A 9,632-nucleotide genomic window follows, 5' to 3' on the forward strand; every position below is an offset into this window, starting at 1 on the left:
ATCAATTTGCACATGATTTTAATTCTTCCTCTTATTAATGAGTCTGTTTTGATGAGAGCATTCTTATTTCCAAATTTACAGGAAAAGTTTTCAACATTTCACCATTATCGATGGTATGTGCTCTAGGATATGTGGACATAATATGATACCTTTGTAAAATTATAGAATTTTCATTCAATTTATAGCATGCTAAGCATGAAAGCATATTGGGTTTTTCAAATACTTATTTTGCATGTATTGCATTCATTGTATAATTTTTCTCCTTCATTCTGTTAACATGGTGAATAATATTGATGTTCTTCAAATTCTTAACTACATTTATATTATGAAGGGTATGATCCATTGTCCTCATTTATGTATTATTGGATTCAGGGCTAATATTTTGTTTAGAATTTTTCATTATCTATATTTGTGAAACAGACTGGCCCAATTTTCTTTTAATCTCCTTGTCAGGTTTTGATGTCAAGGTTATGCTCACTTTATATAATGAGTTTGGAAGTTTTCCCTCTTTTTCTATTCTGTGGGAGATTTTGTATATGATTAGTAGCTTCACTTATGAAACCATATGGCCTGGAGTTTGTTGTGAGAGGTTTTTAATTACAGATCCAAATTACTTGAAATTATATGGGACTGTCTTTCCCTGTGTTGGAAAAAAAACCCACAAAAAACAGCAGATCCTGAGACAGAGCCTTAGATGAAGGTAATTTAATTAGTATCCCATAAAACAGGAGTGAGGGAATTAAGAGGAAAAGGAAAGTCAATGCAGATTTGCATAATCAAGCTGTTAAATACTCTGAGTACCTGAAGTATGGTTCCCTGTAACCTGATAAGTAGGTATGAAGAATGCACCTCAGAATTGTCTGCCTTAGTCCTGGAAATGAGAAATGTTCCTTCTTAGCTCTTATGCAACATTGGTTAAGGGTTGTCAAATGGAATGTTAACTTCCTCAAACTTGTACTTCTGAGTTGTATATACTTGGGAGCTTATAAAAAGGTCAACCACGTGGAGGTGAGGCAGGACAGAAATAGTTAAACATTTTTCAAATTTTCTATTTTATCTTGTGTCAGTTTTTACTATAGTATAACCAAAAAACCCCCAAACTTTTGGTATTGTTAATTTTCTCTGTTGGACATTTCTTTGGCATTTCATAAATTTTGGCTTTTGTATTTATTATTGCCTCCCTTCTATTTCATAGTTTTTGTTTTTTTCTCAGTTTTTTACATAATTAGATCTGATTTTCAGTTCTCTTCATTCTTGTGTAGTCCGTAAAGTCTGTACAATTGCCTTTAATGCTATATCAGTGCTGACCTTTCTGTTTTAATGTGTTCCATTTAATGATCATTCTTTTCAAAATACTTTTTATTTTCCGTTATGATTTCCTTGTTGACCATGGCTTTTTATTTTGAAGTAAATAATTTAATTACAACCTTTTGGGTATTTTCTAGTTATATTTTATTTCTGCGTTCAAGCTTAATACCATTTTGGTAAGATAATATGCTATGTATAATTTAACATCTGTTGAGGGGTATAATCTAGCCCAGCATTTGGTCAATTATGGTAAATATTCCAGTGATCCCGAAAGGAGTATGCATTCTGAAATTGTTTGGTATAATGTTCTATATGTCAGTTAGGTTAACATGATTAATTTTGTTTCTCAAATCTTTCATATTCTTAATAATTTTTTTTTGTGTTTGCTCCCTCAATTCCAAAAATACAAAGTGCTAATTTTTCCAGTATGATTGTTGTTTTGTCTCTTTCTCCTTGTGAATTATGTTAATTTGTCTCCATTATACATTTAAGACTGTTATTAGCACATGAAATTTTAAGACCCTTTCACCATTACTGCATATCCCTCTTTATTACTATTTTTTTGTTGTTGTTTAAAGCCTGTATCTGATATTAATGTAACTATGATGTGGGAAACAAAGGCAAAAGAAAAATTAAATTTCCTTACTACCTATAGCCCACTGACAAGTCCTAGAAACAGGCAGAGTGACATTCCTCTACAAACTCAGCTGCCTTGATGTTAATACTTTGCTTAGAGCAAACGTCAATCTTAGCCCAACCCCCAGGATCCTGTAAGTCTACTTTAACATATAAAAACTCCTTTGGAATTTCCTCTATTTCTATGCCCCCAAGATACATGTTGGCAGTCATCCCCCAAGCATATGACCCACCAATATACATCTGAAGGGTCTCATGACTAAGGTTTTATTAGACAGTAATAAATGACCTTTTCTTAACAATAGCTAGCCCCCTCAAGGTCCTGGAAACCTTGCTTCCAAAACTCCTTAGAGACTTATGCTATCCCTAACCCCCTCCCAACCTGAGAGTATAAAATGGGCCACTCCTCATGACCCCAGTGCAGCTTTTTCTGCCCACAGGTCCTGTCCCCGTGCTTTAATAAAATCACCTTTTGCACCAAAGATGTCTCAAGAATTCTTTCTTGGTCATCAGCTTCGAACACAATGTCTTTCCTACATCAACTATATCATCTTCCTTTTGGTTGAATTTGCATGCATTAAAAGCTTACTTTCAATATTCATGTATTTTTGTATTTAAGATGTGTCTACTCTAAGCAGCATATGATTGATTTTTTAAATCTGATATTTCTTTCATTTGAAATACAGTTGACCTTTGAACAAAATGAGGATTAGAGGCACTGACCCCTGCACAGTTGAAAATCTGCATATAACAGTTGACTTCCCCAAAATTTAACTACAAATAGACTATTGACCAGAAGCCTTACCACAGTCAATTAATACATATTAACACATATTTTGTACGTTTTATGTGTTATATATTGTATTCATTCAATAAAGTAAGCTACAGAAAAAAAGTGTTATTGAGAAAATCATAAGGAAGAGAAAATATATTTACAGTACTGTAAAAAAATCCATATATAAATAGATCCATGCAGTTCAAACCTATGTTGTTCAAGGGTCAAGTATATTTTTTTATTAAAAGATTTTATTTATTTGACAGAGAGAGTGAAAGAGCACAAGCAGGGGGAGCAGCAGAGGGAGAGGAAGAAGCAGGCCCCCTTCCGATCAGAGAGCCTGATGTGGGACTCGATCCCAGAACCCTGGGATCATGACCTGAGCTGAAGGCAGATGCTTAACCATCTGAGCCACCCAGGCGCCCAAGGGTCAAGTGTATTTGGTTCAATTGCATTTATTGTAGTTATTGGTATATTTTGTTTAAATCTAATATCCTGCTATATTTTTTGCTGTTTGACCCATCTGATTTATATTCCATTTTACATCCTTTATTACTTTTTTGCTTTAAGTAACCATAGACTTTAGTTTTTTTTCTACTATCCTGATGTTTTAACAACCTTTAACAATTTTTAATGATTATACTAGAGATTCCATGTCATATCCCTGATTCATTGCTATTTAATATAGAAATTGGTACTTTTATCACTTCTCAGCAAAGACACTGGAACATTTTACTTCCACTTATCCTTTACCTTATTAAAAATTATTTTGTGTATTTTAACTTTCTAATATTCACGAAGGAGCAGAAATAAGCTACACCCAGTTTCCTTTACTTGAATTTCTGAATCTCAAAATTGTGATATAATATTTTTGGGTTTTGTTTTGTTTTATTAAATGCAGCAATAGCTGACTGGCAGAGATTTTGATACTAAAAGTAGTATGGTCCCATACAGAAATCTGAAACATAATACATCGAATCTGAGACTCAGCAATAAGGAGAAGTCGGCAGGGCTGCCAGGTGACTTAGTAAATTCTGGAACGTCCTCAATGTATTTCTTGGTGAATTTGAATGCACTGTAGAAATTGTTATCACTAATATGAAATATGGGATTATGACTAAAATCCTCATATGGTTTGTTCTCTTGGTTTCTATAAGGATTGTTTAATAAACTGATCCATATAAAACTGAATTCACTTTCAGTATTAAATGGAATGTATATTAGGCCTTGATCAGCATGAAGAAAACAGAACCCTAAATTGTCCATTAGCCCTATGGCATAGTTTCAAGTTCATCAATAATATGTTTGAACTCATAATTACTAACATTATATCTTAGTCACCTTTCTACCTTTTTAGTTTTCCTTTAAATACCTGAGACCAAATGATGCTATGCAATTAATAAAACAATGAAAGAGGTTATTCAAATAAATGACCCTTTAAAATCACTTGTATATATATTTCATATATTAGGCATGTGAATTCTTAGAATGTAGAAACTGAAGCTCCTCTAAAACTAGATAAACATTTTAAAATTATTCCTTTGTAAGCACAGTGTGAAAACTTTCTGATTTTTTTTAAATTTTATTTTATTACGTTATGTTGGTCACCATACAATACACCATTAGTTTTGATGTGGTGATCCACGATTCATTGTTTTCATATAACACCCAGTGCTCCATGTAGTACGTGCCTTCCTTAATACCCATCACCAGGCTAACCCATCCCCCCACCCACCTCCCCTCTAAAACACTCAGTTTGTTTCTCAGAGTCCATAGTCTCTCATGGTTCATCTCTCCCTCCGATTTCCCCCCCTTCATTTTCCCCTTCCTTCACCTAATGTCCTCCATGCTATTCCTTACGTTCCACAAATAAGTGAAACCATATGATAATTGATTTCTCTGCTTGACTTATTTCACTTAGCATAATCTCCTCCAGTCCCATCCATGTTGATGTAAAAGTTGGGTATGTACAGATAAAGGGCTGGTATCCAAGATCTATAAAGAACTTCTCAAACTCAACACCCAAAAAACAAATAATCAAGTGAAAAAATGGGCAGAAGACACGAACAGACAGTTCTCCAAAGAAGACATACAAATGGCTAACAGACACATGAAAAAATGTTCATCATAATTAGCCATCAGGGAAATTCAAATGAAAACTTTCCAATTTTTTACTGACATTAGTTTCTTTTAAAGAACTGAACAGATTCAGGTATACACATTAATAAGACAAAAACAGACAGTTGTTATACTGACTCCTCATTTATAGTGAAAAGGTAGTGTCTTGATAATCATAAAATAAAACTAAACAAAATTATAAAAGCAATAGCATTATTTTAAAAGAGTGAAGAAGAAAGTATTGCTTCAAAAGATAAAGAATATCACAAAATTTTAAATGGAGTCTATTAAAATTTTAGAGGAAAGATGTATTTTTTAGGAAAGAAATTATGTTTTAAAAAATCAGTTATCTTCCACTATCTGAACAAATTTTATATTGTTCTGTGTTGAATAACTGAGTGTTAAGGCAAATCTTTGACCTCTTTCCACTCTGTAAGTTTCTCTTGTTTAGTGACAGTGATGCAGAAATTCTAATTAAACCAATCAAAAGGCAGTTTAGGATGATGAATTTTGTCTACAGAAAAACTAGTGAAGCTGCACTGGTCAGAAAATGAGTCATTATCTAGTAAAAAAAAAAAAATTAGTCAATAGGACAAGTTTCTATGTCAATAATATGCACAACAGCTTTCAATAATTAAAGTTTCTTCCTTCCATTTCAGCAGATTTTACATTTCTGCCATCTGTTTGAAGTAGACAGTGTTGATGTTTAAACAGCTCATGCACAGCATTTTTCACGTATAGATTTCCCTGAGTCATAAAGTGTCTTCAGCGACGGCTAAATGGTTCACTGATGTTCAAGCCCTAGGCTTTAGGAGCAGTTCTCAGAAGACAATATGGTGACTTGTGGCAGTCAAAATTGCTGTTAGCCAACTATTCCCATTTTCCTCCATCTCACCACCTTTCAGACTCATAAAAGGATTGCACTCCTGTCTCATGTTTGGAAATAGCTAGGTACCTCGCTTTGGCCAATGAGTCACAAGTATTTAATTGCTGAAGCCAGGATTTGGTATTTACTTGCAACAGCAAGAACTCTTAGAGCCTTCCCCTTTTGTCTGACATTGAGGCCAAAATCCCGGTGCAACAGCAGCACCTCCATCATCCTGAGTCCCTGAGTGATTGCAATAAGCAAAGATCCATGATAGACAAGGAGCATAAACAAGAAGTAAATCTTTGTTGTTTTATGCCTCTCAAATATCAGAGTTGTTTGCTACTGCAGCAATCCTCAGCTCTAGCCCATATCACCCATGATTTTCAAACTGGGTTTCTATCCCTCAGAGTATAGTACTTTGTTTTGCACAGACACAGTAGCATATTGTTTTGAAGGAGTGATATTTTGTGTCAAGGGCTCCAATATCAGGTGAAGTTACTGTCCCAAAAGCACCTATACATCTTTTTTTTTCACATTAGTTCAGCTTCTTGTTTCTTTGTACCGAAAAAAAGTTAAATTTTTGAATGGTAGGCTTAGTAGGCTTAGTGCAGTCTTGCTTTAAGTGTGGTCTATCATCAACAGCACAAAGATTAATGAGTTTGCTTATTAAAATGTAAATTCTCCCAAACCTCATGCCAGAACTATTGAATTGGAATCACAAAAGAGTTGAGATTGTACAGAAAATCAGCATTTTAAACATGTTCTCCACCTGTTTCTAGTATATACCAATGTTTGAGAATCACAGCATTATGGAATATTTTTATACAAAAAAATGATCACACTTATTTAGAGACTAAAGTATCAGCCAACTTGTGTAACTTCTGGTATTAAGAGGACTGATGATTGACAAACTTATAAAACTGGGTCAATAGACAGTATTTTATATGCCAAATGGGCTATTTTTCTTTTCATAGTCCTGAAAGCTTGGAACAGTTTTGTCTGGTTTAATTTTTTGCCTACAGGCTAATTGTTAAATTGTTTCTGTGTCTTTCCGTATCCAAAGAATTCAAAATGGTGACCATGTTGAATTTACATAAAAATATAATCAGTGGGTTGTCAAATTCTTAAGACAATCATATCATTTTCATTGTATGAGATGTAATAAGTTGCTTCTCATCCTTTCATTCTCAGAATAGTTTTGGGACTACAGTATGATGTCATCATCCAAATTGATGTTGATCTACCATGGCAAAGTCGGAAAAATTATTTTGTTTATTATACAAATCAGATTATGATTTTATCATAATTATACTACACATTTGCAAGTAGAATCTACATTATTTACACCTTTGATGTCTACTAGTCTCAAAGACATCATTTTCAACTAGCATGAGATTGACTAGTGAAATTTTATTGGTGGGGAAAACAAATGTTCATGCAGATATATTTTTGCAGTTTGGTTAGGATGTTGTGATAAAAACAGATATAGTCTATTTACATATGTTATATATTGCCATTCTAAGATATTTTAAAGGGAAGTAGGGGTGCCTAGGTGGCTCAGTTGTTAAGCGTCTGCATTCGGCTCAGGTCAGGATCCCAGGGTCCTGGGATCGAGCCCCACATTGGGTTCCCTGCTCAGCAGGAAGCCTGCTTCTCCCTCTCCCATTCCCCCTGCTTGTGCTCCCTCTCTCGCTGTGTCTCTCTCTGTCAAATAAATAAAATCTTAAAAAAATAAATAAATAAAGGGAAGTAATCAATAGCTAAGTGAATCTGAGAAAAAAAAATCAAGGTGCCTCTATAAATATCTCTCAAATAAGCAACCAGATGAAGTTGTCATCCTTTCTTGTGTAACAGCATAATAGTTAACACTATTTTTAAAAATGCTTTATGTAAGTTATGTCACATATTTTTCATGATGACTCTATGAAATGTGTACTATTTCTATCTCTATTTTATACATGAGGAAACTGAGGCTCAGAGACATTAAGTAAATGTGTCAGTTGGTTTATTTTTTCACTGTTCAGCTTAGTGAATGACTTTTCCCTAATCAGATTGTAAACTGATAGAAGAATTATTCTATAGATGATCACTGATGATTTGTATTGGCAGTTTTAATGTTACATTAAATACATAGAAGTGCACACTTTTTCTACACAAGAAAATTGTACAAATACATCCCAGATAAAAGTTAGTAAAAAAATGTCTTTCTGGTCATGTTTTACAGGAACACTGATCATACAGTATGAATTTATTTTTTAATGATTTACTGATTGATTTTTCTGAACATGTAACAAATACATATAAAGAATTCCTGTAATGTACCAGACCATGTTTTATGAGTTTAGATATACATCAGTGAACAACAGTCTTTCCCTCAAGGATTTTGTATTCTAAAGAGGCAGTGATCAGTGAAGGCAGACATTAATGATACACGTAATTAATTATACCTGTTGCATATTACAAAATTATAAAAACTATAAAAAGGAAGAAAAGCACAGCAGGGCATACTGAATTAGGAATACTGTGGGTGGGAGGTGACACTGAAATTTTAAATTAGAGTGCTCCAGAAGGTGCCACTGATGGTGAATGCTGAGCAAAGACTTGAAACAGGTTCGGAGAAACAGGTTCTATGAAAATGTTAAATGTCTGGTCCTATCAAAACTAATAAGGCATATTAAATATATTTAAATACTACCGTCTCTCTATTTCATAAATTCTCATATGCATTGCCTCTCACAATTTAACCTCTCAAAAATAAGAATACATGTTACCAAAGTTTGTGGTTTATCTGATTACAATTCCTAATTTGATAAGGGGCTGACATAACATGGTTGTGTGAAAAATTCTGTTGATTGTGGTAAGAATAAGAGCGAGCCAGGGACGCCTGGGTGGCTCAGTAGGTTAAGCATCTGCCTTCCACTCAGGTCATGATCCCAGGGTCCTGGGACGGAGCCACATTGGGCTCCCCATTCCGCGGGAAGCCTAAGCCTGCTTCTCCCTCTCCCTCTGCCTGCCACTCCCCCTGCTGCATGCTCTCCCTCCCGCTCTCTCTCTTTCTCTCTGTCAAATAAATAAAATCTTTAAAAAAAAAAAAAAAGCCAGAATGAGAGTATCTTAGATTCCCTAAAATATGGGTGTATCAATCCAATATATGTGAGTTGATGTCATAGCTCAGTAGTTCAGTAAAGAAGCTTTGGATCTAGATCTAAGGGTTTGCACTCTGGCTTAGCCATTTATTTGTTGTATGGTAACTGCCGAGTTATTTAACCTCTCTGTACTTATCTCCTTATTAGTAAAAAGAGGTAATAATGGTATTTATGTCACAACGTTGTTATGAAGACTACAATACATACAAATTCAAAGCCCTTTAAAGTGTCTGGCACATAGTAATTGCTTTACATGTCCTGCCTGTACTCGCCCTCTCCCACAACCTGAAAAATAAAATCTTGCATCCAGCAAATTAGAATTATGATTTTCCTCAGAATATTTTCACTTCAATGGAAGCATCATTTCATATAATTATCTTTTTCTACTTGGGGAGATTTACAGAGGACTTTTTATTTTCTATAATTGTTTTGTAAATTTTTGTATTATAATATGCCTTTAGTACTTTAAAGTTTTATGTTCATGAACATACTCTTAAATTGATTGTTTTTTGAGGAGAAGATTGGGTCTGTCTCATCTATGGCCTGAAGGATGCAAAATTTTTAATGAAGGTAGTATTTATGGGAGTAAAATATTTTATGATTGGAAAACAAATAGCTAGCTGAAAATAAATGGACATTAAAGTGACTACAAAATAAGGTATCTAAGACAAGATACCAAGATAAGTTAGCTATTGAACTTTTTTTCATGAACTAAATGCTAACATATTTCTTTTAAATAATTCAATCCAAAATATATAAAGCAATTAAAATAAATCAAAGA

This window comes from Halichoerus grypus, chromosome 4 (genome assembly GCF_964656455.1).
Source record: "Halichoerus grypus chromosome 4, mHalGry1.hap1.1, whole genome shotgun sequence".
NCBI classification, from domain to species: domain Eukaryota; kingdom Metazoa; phylum Chordata; class Mammalia; order Carnivora; family Phocidae; genus Halichoerus; species Halichoerus grypus.